Below are 27,026 nucleotides of genomic sequence, written 5' to 3'. Positions count from 1 at the left end.
TGTGGTCTGAACTGCTGAGTATTTCCAGCATTTTCAGTTCTAATTTCAGATTTCCAGTTTTATTTTATTTTCATTTATATTATTCAACTGTTATGGTGGGATTGTGAACTCACATCTTTGGAGCATTTTTTTTCCAAACTATTGGATTGCTTGTCTATTAACAAGCATCTCCCATCTCTCACACTCTGCTGGGTAATGAATTCCCACATTTCACAAGCACCTTCCATTTTATGACTCAATCTCAAAGTGCTGCAAACACTTGAGTAGATATTCAAATGCCCAACTGTTCAAGCAAGTGTTAAATAGTCCTCTAACACCGAAACAGAATTATTTTAGTTTATGATGTATTACACTTTGGTTGGGTGATTTTTCTTAATAAAGCCAACTCAAACCTCTTTGATGTTTATTTCATAATACTTTACAGGCTGTGAATATTAGTGTACCAATATTTAACACCACTGCAAGACATAACTGGGGCTGCTGTTTTAATGGAGATTTTAAGTGGCTTATATTCCTTACTCAGCAGTTTTGTATAAATATTGTAATATATGCACCATGTTACATTGGTGAGTGGAAAACCGCATGGATAAAAAGTCCTTCCATTATGCTTGTGCGTTGATCCATGTACAAACGCACAATCATCCATTCGCTTAACCCTCTGTGTGTTGCTATTGAGAAGGGCGGCATGGTGGTGAAGCGGCAGAGTTACTGCCTTGCAACGCCAGAGACCCTGGTTTATGATACGATATGATTAAACTTTGTTCATCCCCGGAGGAAAATTGGTCTGCCAAACATTCATAGCACACAGCAAGGTACACGAAAACTTGAAATTAAAAGTGAAAACAAAAAGAAAAAGACAAGCGACTGTTGGCTGGCTGCCGTGTGCACAGCGCCTTCACCGGATCCTGACTACAGCTTGTCTGCACGGAGTTTGTACGTTCTCCCCGTGATCCGCCTAGGTTTACTCCGGGTGCTCCGGTTTCCTCCCAATCTCCAAGGTTTGCAGGTTAATTGACTTGGTACAATTGTAAATTGCCCCTAGTGTGTGTGGGATAGTGTTAGTGTGCAGGGAGTCACTGGTAGGGGCAGACTCGGTTGGCTGAAAAGACAATTTCTGCGCAATGTCTCTAATCTAAACAAAAAAGGTTACCATTTCTATGGATTCTGTTGACTCATTCAAAGGAATGGCGCAGTGGCGCAGTGGTGGAGCTGCTGGCTCACAGCGCCAGAAAACTTGGTTCGATCCTGGCCTCGGGTTTTGTCTGTGCAGAGTTTGCACGTTCTCCCAGTGGGTTTCTTATGGGTGCTCCAGTTTCCTCCCACATTCCAAATGAACAAATCTTCTCCAAAGACGTGTGGGTTTAGTTTAGTTTAATTCGTTATCGTCATGTGTACTGAGATACAGTGAAAAGCTTTTTGTTGCGTGCTATCCAGTCAGCGAAAAGACTATACATGATTACAATCAAGATGTCCACAGTGTATAGATATGGGGTCAAGAGTGTAATGCTTAGTGCATCACAAAGTCCAGTAATATCCAATTAATTACTCGGTTAATTCCCAGAATGGCGGGACTGTCATATGTTGAAAGACTGGAGCGACTAGGCTTGTATACACTGGAATTTAGAAGGATGAGAGGGGATCTTATCGAAACGTATAAGATTATTAAGGGGTTGGACACGTTAGAGGCAGGAAACATGTTGCCAATGTTGGGGGAGTCCAGAACCAGGGGCCACAGTTTAAGAATAAGGGGTAGGCCATTTAGAACGGAGATGAGGAAAAACTCTTTCAGTCAGAGAGTTGTGAATCTGTGGAATTCTCTGCCTCAGAAGGCAATGGAGGCCAATTCTCCGAATGCATTCAAGAGAGAGCTAGATAGAGCTCTTAAGGATAGCGGAGTCAGGGGGTATGGGAAGAAGGCAGGAACGGGGTACTGATTGAGGATAATCAGCCATGATCACATTGAATGGCGGTGCTGGCTCGAAGGGCCGAATGGCCTACGCCTGCACCTATTGTCTATTATATATTGTCTATTGTCTAATAGTAGTTTGAAGATCTCCAATGAGGAAGACAGGAGTTAAGGACCGCTCTCCAGCTGGTGAGAGGTCTGTTGGTTAATTGGTTTAGGTAAATTGTGTGTAGGATGTGAGACTGGGATAACACAGAACTAGTGTACGGGTGGGTGATCGTTGATCAGCATTGACTTGATGGGCTGAAGGGCCTGTTTCCATGCTGTAGAAACTAAAACTAAAACTATCTGTTCACGAATGTACAAATAGACAGAGAGAGCAGTACTTACTGGCTTATTCTTTAAAAAAAGACACAAAGTGCTGGAGTAACCCACCGGGTCAGGCAGCATCTGTGGAGAACATGGATAGTGTAGTTCCGGGTCAGCACCTTTCTTCAGAATGTATTCTTGTTGTGTGCAGTGAGGTACAGTGGGAAATGTTGCTTTGCTTGCTATCCAGGAAAATCATATCAATGAATGAAGAACGCTGTGGGTCAGGCAGCATCTGCGGGGAGAATGTTTTGGGTTGGGACCTGAACGAGCGTCCCTACCCGAAACATTGTCTGTCCACCCCCTCCACAGATACTGCCTGACCCGCTGAGTTCCTTCCTCCAACACTTTGTGTTTTGCTTAGAATTCCAGATTCTGCAGTTTCCCATGTCTCCAAATCAGACCAGATATGAGTATGTCAGGTTGTATAAAAGAAACAATAAACAGAGAGCAAAATGCAGTGTGAGAAAGCAGCTCCAGCAGCTACCCCTCTGTGACACCCATTTTTATTTCCCTTCATTTTCCATAAAAACCCATATCATTTCATCATTTAAGTATTTATCCAGTTCTGCTTTCGAAGCTTCTAGTGAACTTGCTTTCACTATCCTTCATGGCAATGCATTCCAAATCAAAAAAGCTCATTAACGAAGATATATATATTTTTCCTTATGCCATCTGAGGTTCCTTTGCCATTTATCTTCATTCTTTGTTCATCAACCCATCTCCCACTGGAAATAGTTTCTCCTTATTCACTCTGTCAAAGCCCTTCGTGGTTCCAATCATGACTGTTAAATCTCTCATAACCTTTGCTGCTGTAAGAAAATTCAACTACATCTTTTTCCCAGGCTCTCTCAGCAATCCCAAGATTACCCAGACCTTTCATTAGTTTGAGTATTAGAAATACAGTGCGGAAACAGGACTTTCAGCCCACGGGTCCTCGCCAGCCAGCAATCCTCGTACATCAGCACTATCATGCACACTCGGGACAATTTACAATTTCCCTAAAGTCAATTAACCTGCAAACGTGTACGTTTTGGTGGATTATATGGTGTTTCTATGAGACCCCCCACCATCTTCCTCAACTCCAGTGTGTACAGGCCCAGCGCCATTCATCATACATTAACCCAATTATCCCCGGGATTCGTCTCATAAACCTCTCTGGATCCTCTCCAACTCCAGCACATCCCTCCTCTGATATGGCGCCCAAAACTGCTCATAATACTCCAAATGTGGTCTGACCACTGCCTTATAAACCCTTAGCATTACATCCTTGTTTTTATATTCTAGTTCTCTTGAAATGAATGCTAGCATTGGGATAAATAGATCAGCAATGTTTGAATGGTGGAGGAAACTCAATGGGCGGAATGGCCTAATTCTGCTTCTATGTCTTATGGTCCTTGCATTTGCCTTCCTTATCACTGACTCAACCTGCAAATTAATCATTTGGGAATCCCGCACTGACACTCCCAAGCCACCTATGATTTCTGAATCAATTTGCTTTGCTACTTTCAGGGGGCTTTGGACTAGCATCCCAAGATGAGCTACTGTGTATGCTACTGCTACACAGTCATGTTAGAGAGAGAGAGAGTAGTGCAGGGGACTGAGCGTACACCACTCTATGTACTTCTATAACCACTTTCAAGGGTGCGGAGAATTACGAGGATGTTGCCAGGACTCGAGGACCTGAGGTGCAGAGAGTGGTTGAGCAGGCTAGGACTCTATTCCTTGGAGCGCAGGAGGATGAGGGGTGATCTTATGGGGGTGTACAAAATCATGGGAGGATTAGCTCGGGTAGACGCACAGAGTCTCTTGCCCAGAGAAGGGGAATGGGGAACCAGATAACATAATTTTAAGGTGGGGGGGGGGAGGGAAAAAACTTGAGGGGTAACCTTTTCACACAAAAGCTGGTGGGTGAAAGGAATGAACTGCCAGAGGAAGTAGTTGAGGCAAGTACAATTGCAACGTTTAAGAAACATTTAGACAGGTACATGGATAGGACAGGTTTAGAGGTTTAGACTCTGAGCATTTACCAAATTTATTCTCCTCATGATTTTATGCAACTCTGTAAGATAGTCCCTCATTTTACCAAGCCAAATAGCCTTCAAACCTGTACATCTTCAGAGTGTGAGAGGAAACTGGAGTTCCTGGAGAAAACCCATGCAGAACCAATGGGAGAATGTACCAACTCCGGACAGACAGCACCCAAAGTCAGGATCGAACTTAGGTCTCAGGCGCTGTAAGGCAGCAACTCTACCACTGCATCACTGTGCTGCCTGGACTCTATCATTCTGCCTACCTGTCTACAAGTGAAATAGGATGAAATCATTTGAGCATATTCTTCGGAAAACAATCGGTGTTCTTGCCTCTGCCTTCCACGCTTCAGTGGGAAAGACAAGAAGGGAGGCAGAACTTGGCATATTAAATCCTTCCAAGGAAACAATGCACATTTTTCAACAGGAACACCAATAACTTTGAGACTGGTGTCTCATTAATTCGGGAATCATCCAGGAGTTTGCAAATTGCATAGTGTGTTGTGTACTGCTGACTGATGGCTCATTAGGAGAAACTCCTTTACATATTGGACTTACCAACATTTAATGTCTTGTCCAATTTTATTCAGTCGCTGTCAACACAACATATTGCAGTGAAGCCTTGTTCAATATTTGGAGAGTGGTGAAGAATGACATTAATGAATTAGGTTCTCTGTTTTCAGATTCAGTCTTATGCGATTCAGATGGCAAAAGGTTTTATTCAGTTTAGTTTAGTTTAGTTTAGTTCTGAGATACAACGGAGAAAGAGGCATTTCGGCCCAACGAGTCTGCACCGACCAACGATCACCAATTCACTATTGTTTAAATACATTGTTTAAAAAAGAAGTGGGGGTGGCACGCTGGCCACAATTTCTACCAATGCCAATTAACCTACAAAACTGCATGTCTTTAGGATGTGGGAGGAAACCGGAGCACCCAGAGGAAACCCACGCGGTCACACGGAGAAAGTGCAAACTCCATACAGACAGCACCTGTAGACAATAGACAATAGACAATAGACAATAGGTGTTGGAGTAGGCCATTCGGCCCTTCGAGCCAGCTCCGCCATTCAATGTGATCATGGCTGATCATTCTCAATCAGTACCACGTTCCTGCCTTCTCCCCATACACCCTGACTCCACTATCCTTAAGAGCTCTATCTAGCTCTCTCTTGAATGCATTCAGAGAATTGGCCTCCACTACCTTCTGAGGCAGAGAATTCCTCAGATTCACAACTCTCTGACTGAAAAGATTTTTCCTCATCTCCGTTCTAAATGGCCTGCCCCTTATTCTTAAACTGTGGCCCCTTGTTCTGGACTCTCCCAACATTAGTCAAGAATGAACCCGGGCCTCTGGCGCTGTGAGGCAGCCACTCTGGCACGGCGCCACTGTGACGCCCATTAAGGTCAAAAGTCAAAATTCTTTCATTTAGTTCAGTCTATTATTTCCATGTGTTAATAGGGTTTAAGATTGCTCAAGATTCCCCCCTCGATGTACTGAGGTAGCTGCCAATCCCAGCAAGCCCCAGGCCATTGCAGGGCCTCCTCCACCCCCTCGACCAGCTCAGCCCACGAACCGACGTCCCTCTCCTCACCTCGTCGACCTCGAAGGCGATGGAGGGAATACCCCGGACGGGTCCTCTCCTATTGACCCACTCCTCGCGTCCGTCCGTCATCACCAGCAGCTCCTCCTCCTCGACTCCCCGGTCTTTGGGGCCGAGCTCAGCAGCTTCCGAGCTCCCCCCCCCCCACCCCCCGCAGTAAATACTTACTATTATTGTGCACTCTTTTTGTTTTGCAGCGAACAAGGAGCGTCTGCAGGGACGTGGGAAATGTTCGGAAGCATCCGCAGCCCGGCTTGGCACAAGTGGATGTAAATCGCCCCTGCCAGCTCCATCACACCTCTCAGAACCCTCCTGAGTTATAACACGCTCTTAAAGCACCTCCGCCTGATTTGCTTCAGCTCCCCTGACAGGGAGATGGGCTTAACAAAACACAGCGATCAGGAGCGAAACCTTTCACAAAAGGATCAGGTCAATCAAAAAAAAAAAAGTTGCAGTTCTTTATGTGAAGGAAGTAAAGAGCAGGTGCTGGTTTACACCGAAGATAGACACAAAATTCTGGAGTGACTCAGTGAGTCAGGCAGCATCCCTGAAAACAAAGGAAGAGGTGACGTGTTGGGTCTTCAGACTGGGAGTCAGGGCAAAGGGAAACTAGAGATATGAAAAGGTACGCAAAAGGGCAAATCAAAGCCAGCAACGATGATCAAGGAAAGGTGGAGCCCACATTTGGGCTGGGCAGCACAATGGTTCAGAGGTAGAGGTGCTGCATAACAGCGCCAGAGATCCGGGTTCGATCTTGACTACAGGTGCTGCCTGCATGGAGTTTGTATGTTCTCCCTGTGACCGCCTGGGTTTTCTCTGGGTGCTCCAGTTTCCTCCCATACTCCAAAGGTGTACAGGTTTGTAGGTTAATTGGCTTAGATAAAATTGCAAAATGATCCCTCGTATGTAGGATAGTGCCACGCTACGGGGATCACTGCTCAGTGTGGACTCAGTGGGCCGAAGGGCCTGTTTCCGCCGTGTCTCTCTGAACTAAAAAACTGAGCTAAACTAATATCCCTCGTAGCTTTTTGCATCCAAGTACCTGCCTACATACTTTTTGTGTGTGGTAATTGTCCCCTCCTCTACCACCTCCTCTGGCATCTTGTTCCAGATAAGTTTAGTTTAGTTTACTATTGTTACCTGCACCGAGGTGCAGTGAAAAGTTTTTTGTTGTGAGCTATCCAGTCAACAAAAAGAATATACACTATTTCAATCAAGCTGTCCACAGTGTACAGATACGGGATAAATGGTACAACTTTTAGTGCAATATGAAGTCGATAAAGTCCAATTAATGATAGTCCAAAGGTCGCCAATGAGGGGACAGGCAGCACTCATGGTCAGGGCCGAAGCCAGGTTTCTGGCACTGTAAGGCAGCAACTCTACCACTGCGCCACCGTGCCACACTCAATGCCCGGAGATGAATGAGTTTTACTGCATTGCACAATACCTTTTTGATTTTATTAGTGGGTGGATTTTATCCCATTGTGAACTTCAAATTATAATTTATTTTGTGGTGGGCGGAATGTGTGAAGGATGGCTATTCAATAACTCTCTTTTGTTTGTTTGCTCGGGAGCAGAATGCTACACCTGCATACATCTGGCTGGCAAATCGCATAGTTGAATTTACTGAAGAAAGTTAAACAAAAATTCTCATTAGGCAAATGTTCCTGATTTCATATTCTGAGCACAAAGATTTCTGAATGATCAGAATTCAAATATGATAGATGAAAAAAAAGCTACTAACTCAAAGCAGATGAGATCATGTTATAACAAATTACGGTGACATTTCTTTGACTGGTATCTGGATCAAGATAACCCATCAAATTAACTTTTTGTCTAACAAACAGGCAGAGGATTTTAGGAATATACTAGACCAAGTGGACCCATTGGGCCCAAACCTCTACTTCATTGGTGCAGCACCCTCTCCTCCCCCCCTATCCCCTCCCCCCCTTCCCTCCCCATCCCCCTCCTCTCCCCCTCCCCCCCCACTCCATCCCCCTCAACCCCCCTTATTCTCCCTCCTCCCTCCCTCCCCCTAGGAAATAGATTTAAACTTAAAAATGTGAATAACTTAAAAAATATAACACCAATTTCAATGAAACTTCTTCCATTAGCACCAAAGGGCCCACGGTGAGTAAGGTGGGGCTAAAATTGTCGCGCTATCGTGTACCGTTTTGGCTGTAGTTCAGGAACAAACAAACAAACGAGAGTTTTAGTATATAGATGTACCATAATTTTTTTTAAATCCTGCAGTTGCTGGAAATCTGAAATAAAATCAGAAAGGGAGTAGAAGCAAAAGTGGGAAGGTGTGAAGAGATGATCGATAGACAGCAGAGACTCGGTGGGCTGAAGGGCCTGTTTACCATCTTGTTTCTTTTAATCAGAAGTGCTGGAAACACTCAGCAGGTCAGGCAGTATTTGAAAAAAAGAGAATAGGAGTTAATATTAATTTAGTCAGAACTGGGAAAGAGATCAAATAAGTTATTGAGGAGGTTGGTGGAGAGAGGGATAGGACAAATGGGAATATCTATGACAGAGTGAGGTCGGATTGGGTGTCAGTACAATCTAAATAATATCAACTGGTTGAATGACTAATGGGGCTAATTAGAGACAGAGAATGGGTTGCCAGTGGCGCAGTGGTAGAGTTGTTGCCTTATAGCGCCAGATACCCTGTGTTCGATCCTGACAATGGATGCTGTCCATACGGAGTTTGTTCATTCTACTTGTGACCACGTAGGTCTTTTCCAGGTGCTCCGGTTTCCTCCTACACTAAAGACGTGCAGGTTTGCAGGTTAATTAGCTTCCGTAAATTGCTCCTACTGTGTAGGATTGAGCTATTGTGTGCGCAATTGTTGGTCGGCATGGACTCGGTGGGCCGAAGGGCCTGTTTCCAGGCTGTATCTCTAATTTAAACTCAACTAAAGAATGTAAACAATAAACATTAGGTCATTTATAGTGTGAGCACTGATAAAGGAACATTAAAGTGTCAAATCCAGATCTATTATGCAGGGAGCAGGAGGTGAGGCTATGTTAATGAAGCGAAAATACTTAAACCAATATGGCAGTAGTATAAAAGTTATATATTCTGACAAGGACATGCCATATTAATAATCTAAAACTCTGACCAAATATTGGGAAAGCCAAAACCAATTTATTCTAAAAGGACATAAAATGCTGGAGTAACTCAGCAAGTCAGGCAGCATTTCTGGGGAACATGAATAGGTGCCATTTCCTCCCACACTCCAAAGATGTGCCGGTTTGTAGGTTAATTGGCATTGGTAAAGGCCGGATAAAATCTCGTGCCTGCTTGCTGCAGGCCGAATAAAATCTCGTGGAGGGCCGGATGTGGCCCGCGGGCCACAGTTTGGAGACTACTGGTCTAGAGTCTGAAGAATGGTCTCTACCCGAAAAGTCACCTTTCCATGTTCCCTAGAGATGCTGCTTGGTCCATTGAGTTGAGGGAGGGAGGGAGGGAGGGAGGGAGGGAGGGAGGGAGGGAGGGAGGGAGGGAGGGAGGGAGGGAGGGAGGGAGGGAGGGAGGGAGGGAGGGAGGGAGGGAGGGGGGGAGGGGGGGAGGGAGGGAGGGAGGGAGGGAGGGAGGGAGGGAGGGAGGGAGGGAGGGAGGGAGGGAGGGAGGGAGGGAGGGAGGGAGGGAGGGAGGGAGGGAGGGAGGGAGGGAGGGAGGGAGGGAGGGAGGGAGGGAGGGAGGGAGGGAGGAATTATATAAATCATGTTTCTAAGAAAAATGCTGATATTGAAATTGGTTCCATTTAATGTTAAGACTCTATTAACTGGTTATAAGTCATGAAGATCAAAATTACCTTTCTGCTCTCCGTGTAATGAAGTAATAAATCTCTTCTATATAAACGGAGATTTAATGTTTTGTGGCAGCGAATGATGTACAACCCTTGGAGACATAGTGGAAGAGACAAATTAAGATATTTGGATAAGATGTTCTTTGGCTTTAAACTATTACTTGTTCTTACCCATTGTAACAACTTGTACTTCGCAAGCACCTTTCAATAAGCAGAGGTTACTGGGTGCTCTACCTTTATCTCTCAATCCCTAGATCTGAACATGAAAATCCAGGTGTGTATGAAGGAACTGCAGATGCTGGTTTATACCGAAGATAGGCACAAAATGCTGGAAGAACTCAGCGGGTCAGGCAACATCTCTGGAGAAATGGAATAGGTGCCGTTTCGAGTCGGAACCTTGTCTTCAGACTCCAGGGATGTTCAGCACCCTTTCTCCGACATAGAACGGTCCGTCCTCAACAGAGGCCTCACCTTTGTACCCCTCCGCCCTCATCTCATCTCTCCCTTAGAGGGAGTACAGAGAAGGTTCACCAGATTGATCCCTGGGATGGCGGGACTTTCATATGAAGAAAGACTGGATACACTAGGCTTGTACTCGCTGAAATTTAGAAGACTGAGGGGGGATCTTATAGAAACATATAAAATTCTTAAGGGGTTGGAGAGGCTAGATGCGGGAAGATTGTTCCCGATGTTGGGGGAGTCCAGAACCAGGGGGTCACAGCTTAAGGATAAGGGGGAAGTCTTTTAGGACCGAGATGAGAAAACATTTCTTCACACAGAGAGTGGTGAGTCTGTGGAATTCTCTGCCACAGAAGGTAGTTGAGGCCAGTTCATTGGCTATATTTAAGAGGGAGTTAGATGTGGCCCTTGTGGCTAGGGGGATCAGGGGGTATGGAGAGAAGGCAGGTACAGGTTACAGAGCTGGATGATCAGCCATGATCATATTGAATGGCGGTGCAGGCTCGAAGGGCCGAATGGCCTACTCCTGCACCTATTTTCTATGTTTCTATGTTTCTATGAGTTCCGGGCTCACCATGACATAGAGCTTTTGTTCTGTCACATTTTTTCTAAGGGATGGAGTCCTCCCCACCCACTGATGACCCCTTCTCCCATCTCCAATGGCCCTCCTCCTCTTGGACTCCCACTTTAAAGCTATGCCCACCTGTCTCTGACATTTTCACCCTAGGAAAATGGTTCTGACTGTTTGCGCTATCTATGCCGCCCATGATTTTATATCCTTCTATCAGGTCTTCCCTCAACCTTTGCCATTCCAGCGAGATAAACATAAAATGGTGTAAAAAACCCTCAAAAGATCAGTCAGTATCTTTGGAAAGAGAAACAGAAGCATGTTTCATGTTGACAAATTTTCTTCTTTAATTGCAGCAGGATAATCCTTTTCCTCAATAGATATTCCTCAATAGATGATAGATTTAAGGTGAGAGGGGTAAGATTTAATAGGAACATGTGAGGCAACCTTTTCACACAGAGGGTGGTGTGTATGTGGAACCCGCTGCCCGAGGAGATAGTTGAGGCAGGTAGTATAGGTTAGACACAAACTGCTGGAGTAGCTCAAAAGATCAGGCAGCATCTCTGGAGAAGAAAAAAAGGTGACATTGGACTGAAGAAGGGTTCTGACCCAAAACGTCATCTACTCTTTTTCTCCAGAGATGCAATCTGACCCACTGAGTTGCTGAAGAAGGGTTCTGACCTGAAACATCATCAATATTTTTTCTCCAGAGATGCTGTCTGACCCATTGAGTTACACCAGAGGTTTGTGTCTATTTTCAGTATAAACCAACATCTGCAGTTCCGTCCTGCACAGCTAGTATAGGTTAATGTCATATGTCCCACCCATGCAAACCAGCGATCCCATGCCCTAGTTTGTTTCGATATATAGTTCGATATATTGTCCCTATATAAATTATCCCTGGTATGTAGAATCGAACTAGTATACAGGGATCGCTGGTCAGCAAGGACTCCGTGGGCCAAATGGCCGGTTTCCACGCTGCATCTCTAAATTAATCTAGACTAAACCAACCCATTAATGTGCAGGATATAGGATGATAGAGAGTAAACAGGGGGACTTTTCCAGTGTGATAAAAAAGGGGAGAATGACTGTATTGAAAACACTCTGCTGTCTCTGAAGGCCAAGCCCATATAACCTCCACTGTTTGATGCTTTTAAGGATGTTTCTTGGTTGTCTGGTGCATATGTGAATTGCTGTCATATGCCAACACCTCAGCTCCCAGTTGAAACTCTACCTCAGAGGACCTGACCAACATTAATATCTCTGGAAAGAGGCTATACAAAAAGATTCCACGTGTGTGTAAAAATTATACTTCTGAGGGAACAGGAAATAGCCATTAGGCATAACAAGTGGAGCTGTTTCAGGTGGGTCATCTTTATTTACTCATCTCCTTTCTGAACCTTTCAATGCTTTGTTTCCAAAGGCAATTTTATGAATCCATTCATGTAATCTTATTCCATAGTTTTCTTAGTATCTAGTTGCAAATGCTTGATCGATTGAAAGAAACAACATGTAAACTGGCCCTTATGCCCACCGAGTTCAGGTTAACCATCGATCACCCGTTCAGGTGATCCCAATTGGGCACCATGTTACAGGCAAGATGTTGTCAAAATGGAAAGAGTGTAGAGAAGATTTACAAGGATGTTGCCGGAACTCAAGAACCTGAGCTACAGGGAGCAGTTGAGCAGGCGAGGACTCTATTCCTAGGAGTGCAGGAGGATGAGGGATGATCTTATAGAAGTGTACAAAATCATGAGGAATAGATTGGGTAACTCACAGAATTCATTGCCGATAGAAGGGAAATCGTGAACCAGAAGACATGGCTTTAAGGTAAGGGGGGAAAAGATTTAATAGGAGCCTGAGGGGTAATTTTGTAACACAAAGGCTGGTGGGTGTATGAAATGAGCTGCTGGAGGAGGTAGTTGAGGCAGGTACTATTGCAATGTTTAAGAAACATTTTGACAGTTACATGGACAGGATAGATTTAGAGGGATATGGGCCACAGGCAGGCAAGTGGGACTAGTGTAGATGGAGCATGTTGGTTGATGTGGGCAACTTGGGCCGATGGGCCTGTTTCCACGCTGTAAGACTCCATGACTCTATGACTATGGCAATGGTTCCATAGTTCAATGCTTCCTTTATTATCACCTGTACCAAGTTACGGTGAAATTATTTTGTTTCGTTTCGTTTAGAAATACAGCGCGGAAACGGGCGCTTCGGCCCACCGAGCCTGTGCCGATCTGCGATGCCCACCCACTAACACTATCCAACACACACCAGCGAAAATTTGTAATTTTACCAAGCCAATTAGCCTACAAACCTGTACATCGTTTGAGTGTTGGCGGAAACCAGAGCTCCTGGAGAAAACCCATGCAGGTCATGGGAGATCGTACAAACTCCGTACAGACAGCACTCATAGTCAGGATCGAACCCGGGTCTCTGTCACTGTGAACTCTATCGCTCCGCTACCATGCCACCAGCATGCAGATCAGTAAGATTATTACCGTATCTAAGTACAATAAATACATATCACATAGAAGTAGCCCACAGAGTCTATGTGCAAGAGTCGTCAGGTTTTGGCACCATTTTACATTTCACATTTCACACTGGTTCTATGTTATCCCCCTTTTGTTATCCTGGTTCTATGTTACCCCTCTACACACTAGGAGGATTTCACAAAGGCTTAATAACCCACAACCTGCTGTGCTGTCTGACTGTATGCCCCTATGAAAAGTGTTGCATCTCAGCCTCTTGCCATGTTCACAGGTCTCATGGAGTGAAGGCCAAGCATAAGTCATCCAAGCCTTCTCTCTTCGCAGTTCATCACTATGCTTTTCGTATTTTGCAGGGCCTGAGCTATAGGGAGGTGTTGTGCAGGCTAGGACTTTATTCCTTGGAGAGCAGGAGAATGAGGGGTGATCTTAAAGAGGTGTACATGATCATGAGGGGAATAGATAGAATAGATGTCGTTAATCTAGAGCAGGGGAATCAAGAAGCAGAGGACATAGGTTTAAGGTGAGAGGGGAAGGATTTAATAGGAATGTGAGGGGCAACTTTTTTTCACAAAGTGTGGTGGGTGTATGTTTCGAGCTGCCAGAGGAGGTATTTGGGGCAGGTACTAGAACAGCAATTAAAAGACACGTGGACAGGTACATAGATAGGAAAGGTTTAGAGAGGTATGGGCCGAACGTGAGCAAATGGGACAGGTTGGACCCAAGGACCAGTTTCTGTGCTGTATGATTCTACGATTAGTACTTTGTCTAAAACTCTCATCATTCCTTATAGTGGCTCTTGCACTTATTTGTATCTGCACTTTCTCTGTAGCTGTAACACTTTTTTGCACTCTATTTGTTTTCCCTTTGTATTACCTGTTGCAAACTGGATAGCACGCAAAACAAAGGTTTTCACTAAAGATACACAAGTGCTGGAGTCACTCAGCGGGCCAGCTTCATTACAAAATATCCTCCTATATTTGTAAATGTAAATGAATAAGATAATTTTTTTCTAAAGATACACACAAAATGCTGGAGTAACTCAATGGGTCAGGCAGCATCTCAGGAGAAAATGGCCGGGTGACGTTTCGGGTCGGGAACCTTCTTTAGACTAGTCTTCCGAGTGTGGGGAAGGTTCTCAACCCGAAACGTCACCTGTCCTGTTCTTTCAGAGATGCTGCCGGTATCGCTGAGTTACTCCAGCATTTTGTGCCTATCTTTGGTATAAACCTGCACCTTTTATTTTGCATTATAAATTTTTCTAGTCACCAATGGAATCAAAGTCTGAGTAAATACAACCGCAACAAGTTAATATATTAAATATCAGCATTACATATTTCACTTTGCACTTGGAGTATTGAACAGAGTGCATAAGTAGATAATCCTTTTTATTAACAAATCACTCGTTTGACAAACAGTCAATACTTTTCTCTGACAAATGATTTGTTTTGGTGTATAATTTGGAACTGATCAATAGAGTAAAGACAGGCATGCCGAGCAATTTTCTTTAAGCAAATGATGAAGTGATTTGAATATTATATCGCAGCAGGGATAAAGAATTAATTATTAATCAAGCTCATTTTATTAACTAATATTGATGACAAAAGCTGTTTAATATTTCATAGGGCTTTGATTAGTTGGGAAATAAGTTTTCTTTCAAAGAGGTTTAATTATTTATGCTTCGAGGTCACATTTCTTTTTACAAATCTGCCTTTAATTTCAAACTTGCTAAAAAATGTTCTTTGTTCGACATGTCATAAGCTTAATTTATCAAACGCCACAGCAAAATGTGCCGGGCCAGATTAAAACTGAGGAAAGAAAGATGGTTGCGTGAGAAAAAAGTGGAAAAAAAGGAGGCTTTTTCTGTTTGGCTGCCAGTGACTATTAGTGTTCCGCAGAGGTTGGTGTTGAGGCCACTACACTTCGTGTGGTATAATCAGTGATGTGGATGATGGAATTGATGGCTTTGTGGCCAGGTTTGCGGATGAAATGAGGATAGGTGGAGGGGCAGGTAGTGTTGTGGAACCAGGGACCGTGAAGAAGTTCTTGGAAGGGTTGGAAGAGTGGGCAAAGAAGTGGCAGATGGAATACACCGTAGCAAAGTGTGCGGTTATTTTTCATATTATGCACTTATAGGAATAATATAGGTACTTATAGGTAGTAGGAATAAATGTGTGGACTCTTTTCTCAATGGGGAGAGGATTCGGAAATCGGAGGTGCAAAGGGACTTGGGAGTGCTGGTGCAGGATTCCCAAAATTTGCACGTTGAATCGGTAGTAAGGAAGGCAGATGCAATGTTAGGTTTTAACACGGGAGAACTCAAATATAAAAATGGGGATGTAATTCTAAGGCTTTATAAGGCACTGGTCAGGTTGCATTTGGAGTATTGTTAACAGTATTGCACCTCGTAGCTGAGGAGGGATGTGCCAACATTGGAGAGGGTCCAGAGGGAGTTTATGAGAATGATCCCAAGGATGATTGGGCTAACATATGATTAACGTTTGACAGCAGTGAACCTGGACTAACTGAAGTTTAGAAGAATGAGGGGGGACCTCATTGAAACTTACCAAATAGTGAAAGGCCTGGTTAGAGTGGACGTGGAGAGGATGTTTCCACTAATGAGAGAGTCCAGGACCAGAGGCTTCAGAATAAAAGAAAGTACCTTTAAGAAATTAATGAGGAGGAATTTCTTTAGTCTGATGGTGGTGAATCTGTGGAAATCATTGCCACAGAGGCTGCGAAGGCTGTCAATAGATTTTTTTTAAAGGCAGAGATTGATAGATTCTTGATTAGTACGAGTATCAGGGATTATGGGAAGAAGACAAGAGAGTGGTGGTGCAGAGATAGTGTTGCTGTCTTACAGCGAATGCAGCGCCTGAGACCTAGGTTCAATCCCAACTACAGGTTCTGTCTGTACGGAGTTTGTACGTTGTCCCCGTGACCTGCATGGGTTTTCTTCGAGATCTTCAGTTTCCTCCCATACTCCAAAGACGTGCAGGTTTGTAGGTCAATTGGCTTGGTAAATGTAAAAATTGTCCCTAATGGATATAGGATAGTGTTAATGTGCGGGGATCACTGGTTGGCACGGACCCGGTGGGCCGAAAGGGCCTGTTCCCACACTGTATCTCTAAACTAAATGGGGTTGGAAAGATAGATTAGCCATGATTGAATGGCCGAGCAGACTATGGGCCAAATGGTCTAATTCTGCCCCTATCACCTATGAACATGAACTTATTAGTGGTGCGTTGGAGGCTTTAGACAGAAACAGAATTCCGAATGCATTCTGCTTTCTTTAATATCGAGGGTGATCCCAAACATTTCCCCAGTCAGACATTTCTGATAGATTTAAGGAAATTGCAGATTAGAGATCAGAAAAATTATATTTTCACAGTGTTTCTTGGTCTCAGCAGGTCCCAATGAAATACTGTTGATGTTGCAATTCCAAAGGTATAATTTTATTATTTTCCAAATGCAATCTTCATGAGGGATTTGCATTGTCACTGTGTGAGGCATGATTTCATTATCTTCCTAGCAAGAGAGAAATTCACAGGGAATTCACATCCCTTTACGCACTGACTTCTGTAATGATGAAGGTTGCTTCTACATAACATTTTTGACTTGGTGTACCCAATTTTCATGTCATACGGATGCAATCTTTCATTTTTAATTAATGTTAACAGCTGTTGTGTTAAACGGATTCACAAAATCTCTCAAGAAAGAGAGACTGTAGGGCCCAAGGAACTGCAGATGCTGGTTTACAAAAAAGAGACACAAAGTGCCAGAGTAACTCAACGGGTCAGACAGAATCTCTGGAGAACATGGATAGATGACGTTTTGGGTCGGGCAATTTCATCAGAGATAGGGGCATTTGACGTCAATAACTCAAACAGTATGTCATAGCTCAAAGTAACACATTGATTGATTAAAAAAAAACAGCATTGAAACAGGCCCTTCAGCCCACCGAGTCCACGCCGACCATCAATCACCTGTTCACACTAGTTGCATGTTATCCCACTATCTATAAAAGAGGAGCAATTTGCAGAGGCCAAATTAACCTCCAAACCCACATGTCTTTGGGATATTTGAGGAAACCGAAGGAAACCCATGTGAGAACGTACAAACTCTGTACAGACAACACCCATAGTCAGGATCAAACCCGGGTCTTAGGATTCCTAGGTTAATTGGTTTGAGTAGAATTGTAAATTGTCCCTTCGAGTGTAGGGTAGTGCTAGTGTACGGGGTGATCTCTGGTCGGCACGGACTCGATGGGCTGAAGGGCCTGTTTCTACACTGTATCTCTAAAGTCTAAATTCTAAAGAATGGCAGAAGAGTGATTAAACCCCTCCATCCTGAGTGAAGGAATACTATTGACTGCACCTCCAGTGACCTCTATGTGAACCCAGACCGACACTGTTAACTGTGTTCTGAAGTGACCTAGCAAGGCTCACAGTTCAAGACCATTAAGGGACAAGCATTAAATCCTGGCCTTCCTACCATAAATGGATAAATTACTACAGTCTTTATGTTCACAGGTTTAAAGTCCAACTTTTTTTTGGCTTCAATGGTTGTGTTAAATTGACATCAATAAAATATTTCACAAAATGCTGGAGTAACTCAGCGAGTCAGGCAGCATCTCAGGAGAGAAGGAATGGGTGACGTTTCAGGTCGAGACCCTTCTTCAGACTGATCAGGAAGAAGAAGGGTCTCGACCCGAAACGTCACCCATTCCTTCTCTCCTGAGATGCTGCCTGACCCGCTGAATCACTCCAGCATTTTGTGATACCTTCGATTTGAACCAGCATCTGCAGTTATTTTCCCACTCAATAAAATGTTTTGTAAATTTAGCACCACTCTGGTATTTAATTCTCAGAGATTTCCAACAAGCTGTTTATGGGGGCAGAGGTTTCACTGTACAATTTACCTGCCTGTAAGTGAAATGGTTTTTGGGTTCAAAACGAGCTCCAGAGAGTTGAGCAGAACAGCTGGACTGATCCCTCCCAAATGCTCAATAATAAAGATATCTAATTCTGAGACATGTCCACACAGGATATTCTGGCGTCCTTGGTTCCTGAGCCTTCCTGGAGTATCCGTTTTGCCAGACCAACGGAGGTCACGGACTCCGAGAGGTGTCCAACGGTACCGGAACGGTCCGCCGAGGGTCCGAGATACCGGCCCGCAAAGTCAGCCATGGAATTCGGCTATAGGAACGGATCTGCTGGCTCTGGCTGGGCTGGAGTCCCAGAACCCCGGCCGCAGGATTGCGCACATTCGACCCGCTAATCGGCCATGGAAGTCCCGGTGAGGTTGAGATCGGCCGCCCCACACGGCCTTGGCGCCACATTTTCGGGGGGGGGGGGGACTCCCAGGAAGGATTTCAAGTGTTCCCTCGTGAATTTGTCTGGATTAAAGGAGGTGCTAGGCCATCAGTTGCGGACTGGTTGCGGACCTGTATTAAGGGAGGGAGAGCAGAAACGGGGGAACACCAATCTGTGACCCAGTGTCACCAGCAAGGGAAATAGAATCATAGAGTCTTAAGAGTCATACAGCACAGTAACATGCCCTTCAGCCCAACTTAGTTTTGTTCAGGTCCTTTGGCCCATCGAGTCCTTACGAGCAGCAATCACCCATACAGTAATTCTATTCTACACACTGGGGACAATTTACTGATGCCAAATAACCTACAAATCGACAGGTCTTTGGAATGTGGGAGGAAACCGGAGCACCCGGAAAAAACCCATATGGTAACAGTGAGAACATGCAAACTTCGTGAAGACAGCTCCATGCCGACCATGATGCACCATCCAAGCTAGTCCCATATCCCTCTAAACCTCTCCAATCCATGTAACTGTCCAAATGTATTTTAAATGTTGTTATTGTACCTACCTTAGCTATTTCCTCTGGGCTCTTGTTTCTTATGTCTAACTACCTTCTGTGAGAAAAACCTGCCCCTTAGGATCCTATTAAATCTTTCCCATTTCACCTTCAACCCATGTCCTCTTAGGATCCCCTACCCTGGGAAAAATACTCTGTGCATCCATCCTATATATATGTCCCTAATTTAGACATAAGGAACTGCAGATACTGGTTTACAAAAAAAAAGACACAAAGTGCTGGAGTATCTCAATGTGTGGGGCAGCATCTCTGAAGTACTAAATATTTCACGTTTTGGGTCCTGACCTTAAAACGTCACTTATCTATGTTCTTCAGAGATGCTGCCTGACCCCCTGAGTTACTCCAGCACTTTGTGTCTTTTTTTGGGCGTATAATTTATGTTATGTGTGTTGTCTGAATCTTTGTGCCTGTGATGCTGATGCAAGCAAGATTTTTCATTGTGCCTGCACCTCACTGTACTTGTGCATATGACAATGAACCCAACTTGACTTGATAGGTTTTAAAACAATATAAAATAGTACAGCACAGAAGCACACCCTTCTGCCCACAATGTTTTGTGCTGAACATGATGCCAAATCAAATTGATCTCATTTCCCTGTACATGATCCATATCACTCTATTCCTTGCACTTCTGTGTTCCTATGTAAAAGGCTCTTAACTCCCACTATTGTATCTGCCTCTGCAACCACGCTGCAATGCGTTCCAAGCCCCTACGACTCTCTGTGTAAAAAACTTGCCCCGCACTTCTCCATTAAACTTTTTCCTTAGAGTCATAGAATCATAGAATAATACAGTGTGGAAACAGGCCCATCGGCCCAACTTGCACACTTCAGCCAACATGTCCCAGCTACACTAGACCCACCTGCCTGCGCTTGGTCCATATCCCTCCAAACCTGTCCTATCCATGGACCTGTCTAACTGTTTCTTAAACGTTGGGATCGTCCCAGCCTCAACTACCTCATCTGGCAGCATGTTTCATACACTCGCCACCCTTTGTGTGAAAAGGTTATCCCTCAGATTCCTATTAAACCTTTTCCCACCTTCACCTTGAACCTATGTCCTCTGGTCCTCAATTCCCCTACTCTGGGCAAGAAACTCTGTGCTTCTAACCTGGAGCTCTTGCCCTCTAGTGTTGGACATTCCAGCCTGGGAGAAAAGGTTTTAATTGATTACCTTATCTATGCCTCCTATAATTTTATATACTTCTATCATCTCCCCTCAACCTCTGACATTCCAGAGAAAGCAATCCAAGTCTATCCAACGTCTCCTTATAATTGAAATCCTCTAATCCAGGCAACATTCTGGATAACCTCCTCTGCACCCTTTCCAAAGCCTCCACAGCCTTCCTGTAATGGGGTGACCAGAACTGCACCCAATGAGCGACATGGTGGAGCAGTGGTAGAATTGCTGTCTTACAGCATAAAAAAATAACTGCAGATGCTGGTACAAATCGAAGGTATTTATTCACAAAATGCTGGAGTAACTCAGCAGGTCAGGCAGCATCTCGGGAGAGAAGGAATGGGTGACGTTTCGGGTCGAGACCCTTCTTCCGACTGAAGAAGTTTGTCTTACAGCGCCAGAGACCCATGGTTCGTTCCTGACTAAGGTGATGACTGTACATTCTTCCCGTCACCTGAGTGGATTTTCTCTGGGTGTTCTGGTTCCCTCCCACACTCGAAAGGTACAGGTTTGTAGGCTAATTCACTTGGTAAAATTATTTATTGTCCCTAGAGTGTTATTGTACCCAGTATAGTGTTAGTATTCGTGGACCGCTGGTCGGTGCGGACTCGGTGGGCCCAAGGACCTGTTTCCGCACTGATAGGGGCGTGGCTGTGTTCTGCAGCTGCGGCTCACCGGCAGTCTCTCCGTTTTTTTTTGTGTTTTTTTGTTATTGTTGATGTTAAATGTACGTTTTGTTTTATTTTTAATTCTGTGTATGTAGGGGGGTGGTGGGGGGGTTGGGGGAAACCTTTTTTTAAATCTCCTCCTCAACGGAGATGCGACTTTTACCGTGTCGTATCTCCGTTCGCGCAACGGCCTAACAACGTGGAGTCGGCGGCCTCCAGCTGGGATCGACCTCGAAGACTCCGGTCGCAGGGCCTGGACTTACCATCTCGGAGGCTTCGGCCGTGGGCCCTGCAGACCGCAACATCGGGAGTTCGCAGGTCCCTGGCTGGCGACCGGCTTTTGGGAGCTCCAGCCGTAGCAGCTTCGACCGCCCCGAAGCACGAGGCACGATCAACCCGCCCGCAGGCCCTTCATCGCCCTGCGTGGCCCGGCCGCAGCACTTTACATCGCCCGGTGGGGGCTCAGGACTCTCGTCGCCCTGCGTGGCTCGGCCGCGGCATTTTCCATCGCCCGGTGGGGGCTCAGGACTTTCATCGGCCTGCTCGGCTCGACCCTGGGACTTTCCATCGCCCGGTGGGGGCTTCAAGGGGTTGGGAGCCTCGATCGCCTCGTGGCACCACGGGAGAAGAACGAGGAGGAGATAAGACTTTGCCTTCCATCACAGTGAGGGTATGCCTAGAGCAATCACTGTGATGGCTGTTTTGTGTAAAAAATTGTATCTGTGTGTCTTGTGTTCTTTAATGTCTACTGCTGGACCCTGACGTGAGAGGACGCTGGCGTTGAGTATTCGCCGCTTTTCCGTCAGGATAGTTTGTCTGTTTGTCTGTTTGTTTCTATGTTAATTGTATTTGTAAAGCGCTTTGTGCATGTGTTAAGGCGCTATATAAAATAAATATATTATTATTATTATTATTTCTATGTTTAAACTAAAGTCCAAAAGTGGCCCAATCAAAGTCCTTTAGAGCTGCAACATGACTTCCTGACTCTTATATTCAATGCCCCTGGCAATGTTGGTAATTTTTCTCGCAACAGATTATGACATAAAACAGTGAATATTGTTAGGCAGCAGCAGTAGTAAATGGGTCATTTTTCATCACTGCATTCAGATCTGTCGAGCAAACTCAGGACATCGCACTCAAAAGTCAAATACGGCTGACCTCAGCTTTTGTGAGACACGGCTGCTTCAAGTATACAGGGCACAGTAAGAAGAATAAGTGACTGCAAATACTGTGAGTCAATGCAGTTAACTCAGCTGAATATAATCAGACTGACAGTTTAGTGTGGCAACCATGTATATTTTTCCCTCTGATTAGCCTAATATTGGAGTTACCACGTGTGTATAAACCAAAAAAATGCAAATATACCCTTTTGCTTAACCCATGCGCATCAAGGCCAAAAGTTGATTGTTCTAAACACAAACTACCTGCAATTGTGTAAATTATAATTGTTCAGACAATCAGCATGGAACAGGCCCTTTGGCTCACCGAGTCCACACCGACCATCGGTCACCCATTCACACTGGTTATTTGTGTAGAATGGAACTGCAGATGGTGGTTTGCACCGAAAATAGACACTAAATGCTGGATTAACCCAGTGGGACCGGCAGCATCTCTGGGTAGAAGGAATGGGTGACGCTTTGGGACGAGACCCTTCTTCAGACTGAGTTTCAGGGGAGAGGGAGACACAGAGATGTGGAAGGGTAAGGTGTGAAAATGAGACATCAAAGGGGACAAAGCTCAAAGAAGATGTCAAATAGATCACTGTTAGCTAGGGGAAGGTGACAACAAAGCACACAAGATAAAATGTAATCAAGGGATCAGACAGACTGATAGGAGGACTAGGATGGGGGAGGGATGGAGAGCAGCCTTAGGACATCACACTCACATATGGCTCTCAGCTTTCCATCCCTCCCTCATCCTCGTTCTCTCAGCAGGCCAGAAGATAGATCAACCATGATTGTTTAATTTAATTTAGTTTAGTTTTGTTTAGTTTAGAGACACAGCACAGAAACAGGTCCTTCAGCCCATGGTGTCCGCACCGATCAGCGATCCCCGCACACTAACACTATCCCACATACACTGGAGACAATTTACAATTTTACCGAAGCCAATTAGCCTGCAACCTTGCACGTCTTTAGAGTGTGGGAAGATACCAGAGCACCTGGAGAAAACCCGCATGATCATGGGGAGAACGTACAAACTCTGTACAGACAGCACCCGTAGTCAGGATCCAACCTGGGTCTCTGGCGCTGTGAGGCAGCAACTCCACAGCTGCCCCACCGTGTTGCCCTGCATGGTGGTGTTGACTTGATGGGCCGAACGGCCTAATTCTGCTGCTATGAACTTAAGAATTTATAAGAGGCGTCAATTGAGGTGCTGATGCCGGAGGAAGGGATGTAGGTGGAAGATGGGGGAGGGGGGGAAGGAAAGGGGGGCGGCAGAGTGGGAGAAATGGGAGCACATCCAGATGGGGAGCAGGAAAAGGAGGGGGAGAAAAAATCTGGGGGTGGAGGGGGGCATAGTAACTCGAAAGGCCGTTATCTCCTGGGTTATGTAGTTTAGTTCAGAGGTACATCGCGGAAACAGGCCATTCGGCCACCGAGTCCGCGCCAACCCGCACACTATCACAATTTATAATTGTAAATTATAAACTTTCAGCCACGATCACATTGAATGGCGGTGCTGGCTCGAAGGGCCGAATGGCCTACTCCTGCACCTATTGTCTATTGTCTATTGTCATAAATTTACAACTTACAATTTTACCGAAGCCAATTAACGTATAAAAAAACTCACACAGTCACAGGGAGAAGGTACAAACTCCATACAGGCAGCACCCGCAGTCAAGATCGAACACAGGTCTCTGGCGCTGCGGGCACCTCGACGCCCCTCGAAAGACCGAGAGACAGGATGTGGGTTTGCGGTAAAATCCATTTTTGGCTGGCATGGATATAATGAGGCAAGAAGTCTTTTTATGTGTGCTGCAAATTTGTACGATTCTCTGAAGAACCCCAATGTAAAAAAATGTTCAACTTCTTCAAGCAGAACCAAATCAAAACCTTAGAGCATTCCTCCCCTTGCAGCCTTGGTGGGGCGAGATGTGAAGCTACAACTTTGTGATAGCTCCAATCAACAGAGAAAGATTTTTCCTGTGGTTTTAGCAGATTAAACTTCAGTAAATCTGGAGTACAAAGTTTGTTGCAACATTAGGGAGATCAATACCCGGCAAGTCTTTCATCTGCACTGGGAGAGTTTGCTTTAGGCTAGAAACAGAAAATTAATTTAACTCTTGGACAAATGGGAACTGTTGAGCTGTTTATTTTTAACAACTGAAGCGGAAATATTGTCCCAACGGATGCCTGCAAGAAGCTTGTCATGCAGACTACGTTATGCATGTTAAAATGCCGCAGGGAATCAGGCCCTTCATCCCATCGAGTCTGTGCCACCCATCATCTGCGTTGATGATCTATCCCATCCTGAGCAAAACAAAATGTGCTGGAGGAACTCAACGGGTGAGGCAGCATCTGTGGAGAGAATGGACAGGTGACATTTCCATGTGAAGGGCCCAGACCCAAAATGTCGCCTGTCCATTCCCTCCACAGACGCTGCCTGTCCCGTTGAGTTCCTCCAACACATTTTGTTCTGCTCATATCATATCATATCATATATATACAGCCGGAATCAGGCCTTTTCGGCCCACCAAGTCCGTGCCGCCCAGCGATCCCCGCACATTAACACTATCCTACAACCACTAGGGACAATTTTTTTAAAACATTTACCCAGCCAATTAACCTACATACCTGTACGTCTTTGGAGTGTGGGAGGAAACCGAAGATCTCGGAGAAAACCCACGCAGGTCACGGGGAGAACGTACAAACTCCTTACAGTGCAGCACCCGTAGTCAGGATCGAACCTGAGTCTCCGGCGCTGCATTCGCTGTAAAGCAGCAACTCTACCGCTGCGCTACCGTGCCGCCCATGATTCCAGCATCTCCAGTTCCTTTTGTCTCCGATCCTCAACTGCCCATTTACACTAATGGAACATAAGACATAAGACATAGAACAGTAGAGCACAGGAACTGGCCCTTTGGCCCACTATGTTTTTGTGCCAAGTTAAAATGAACTCAAGATAAACACAAAGTGCTGGTACTAAGCAACCCAACGGGTCAGGTAGCATCTCTGGAGGAAAGGCATGGGCGACGTTTCTGGTCAGGACCCTTCGTCACGACAAATTAAAATGAACTCATCTGCCTGTACTAATCTTATTTTTCTTCAATGCCATTTTTATCTTCTGCCCATACATACCAAGGTACAAGTTCTACCACTCACCTTCACACTGGGGCCAGTTATACAGAGGCCAATGAACCTACCAACCTGCATGTTATTGAATTAGCATCACATGGAATACAAAACTGTGCAGCACAAGAACAGGCCCTTTGGCCCACAATACCTATGCCGAACACGGCTAATCTAAACTAATCTCCTCTGCCTGCACATAAATCCATATCCCTCCATTCACCACATATGCCTCACTAAAAAGCCTCCATGCCCCACTAAAAAGCCTTTTAAAAACCACTATACCATCTGCCTCCATCTCCACCCCTGGCAATGCGTTCCAGGCAACCACCTCTTCCTGTGTAAACAAATTGCCGCACGCATCTCCTTCAAAACTTTGCCGCACTGACCTTGAAGCTGTGCCCTCTAGTCTTTGACATTTCTGCCCTGGGAAAAAGGAATAGGCAATATTTTTGAACAACATTCTTGGAGAAGTGTCTGGGAGGTGCTGTGTACATGTAAACTTTTCTTCCCACACCACATGTTGCATTCATGAACAATGAGCAAGTGGGGACTCTTTGGACAGAAACTACGTACACGGTTCAATTTTTCATAGCATTATCAATAACTCAGTGGCTATCGCTTGATTGACCCAACTCAGAATAACCAGTGACTTGAACACGTGAACAAGGCTTACACTCCACTGAGGAAAGCCAAATGCTCGAAACAAGGAATGTCCTGAGCCAAAACGTCACGTAACCATGTTCACCAGAGATCCAGAGAGGACGACACAGTGGCACAGAGGTAGAGTTGCTGCCTTACAGCACCAGAGACCCGAGTTTAATCCTGCGTACAGACGCTGTCTGTGCATAGTTCATACGTTCTCCCCATGACCGCGTGGGTTTACTCCGTGTGCTCCGGTTCCCTCCCACATTCCAAACTCGTGCAGGTTTGTAGGTTAATTGGCAGCTGTAGATTCTCCATAGTGTATAGGATAAAACCAGTGCACGAGTGATCGCTGGTCGGCTCAGACTCAGTGGGCCGAAGGGGCTGTTTCTGCACTGTATCTCTGAACTAAACTTGTAGACCTGAGGCCAATAGACTGCAGATACTGAAATATTGAGCAAAAGAACAAAGAAAGGAAATCCTGTAACAAAGCAAAAGTGCTGTAGGAACCCAGCATGTCAGGCAAGCTGAAGAAGGTCTTGACACCAAACGTTGTCCACCCATTACCCTCCACTGATGTTGCCTGATCCACTGGGTATGAGTCATAGAGTCATACAGCATGGAAACTGGCCTTTCGGCTCAACTTGCACATGCTGACCAAGGTGACCATCTACATTAGCCCCCACCCACCCCCGCTCTTGCCCTGCTATGCCTCTAAAACTGTCCTTTCCATGTACCTGTTTAAGTTGCCTGAACCGCTGAGTTACTCCAGTACTTTGTGTCTTTCCTTTACCCCAGTTCTATGTAATCCCACTTTCTCGTCCAGAACCCACACATTAGCAGCCATTAATGTAGAGACCAATTAACTTAACTCCAGCATCTGCAGTTATTTTCTTATACTACTTGTTGCTCCACTGCGATTTCTCTTCGAGGTATGTCCACTTTGAAGAAGTTCTCCTCCTCTCTTCGACGAGAGTTTAGCAACATGCTCTCTCGCTGCTCCCCCTCTGTGATTTCTCCTGCCCTCCTACTCTACGACCACATCTTGACCCAGACTCGCTACCACAGGCACATCTGCTTTCTTGGGACTTGCCTGCGCCTCCATCTT

The sequence above is a fragment of the Rhinoraja longicauda genome, chromosome 14, assembly GCF_053455715.1.
Source record: "Rhinoraja longicauda isolate Sanriku21f chromosome 14, sRhiLon1.1, whole genome shotgun sequence".
Classification (NCBI taxonomy): Eukaryota; Metazoa; Chordata; class Chondrichthyes; order Rajiformes; family Arhynchobatidae; genus Rhinoraja; species Rhinoraja longicauda.
The sequence above is the reverse complement of the archived record's forward strand: the minus strand, read 5'-3'. Positions refer to the sequence as shown.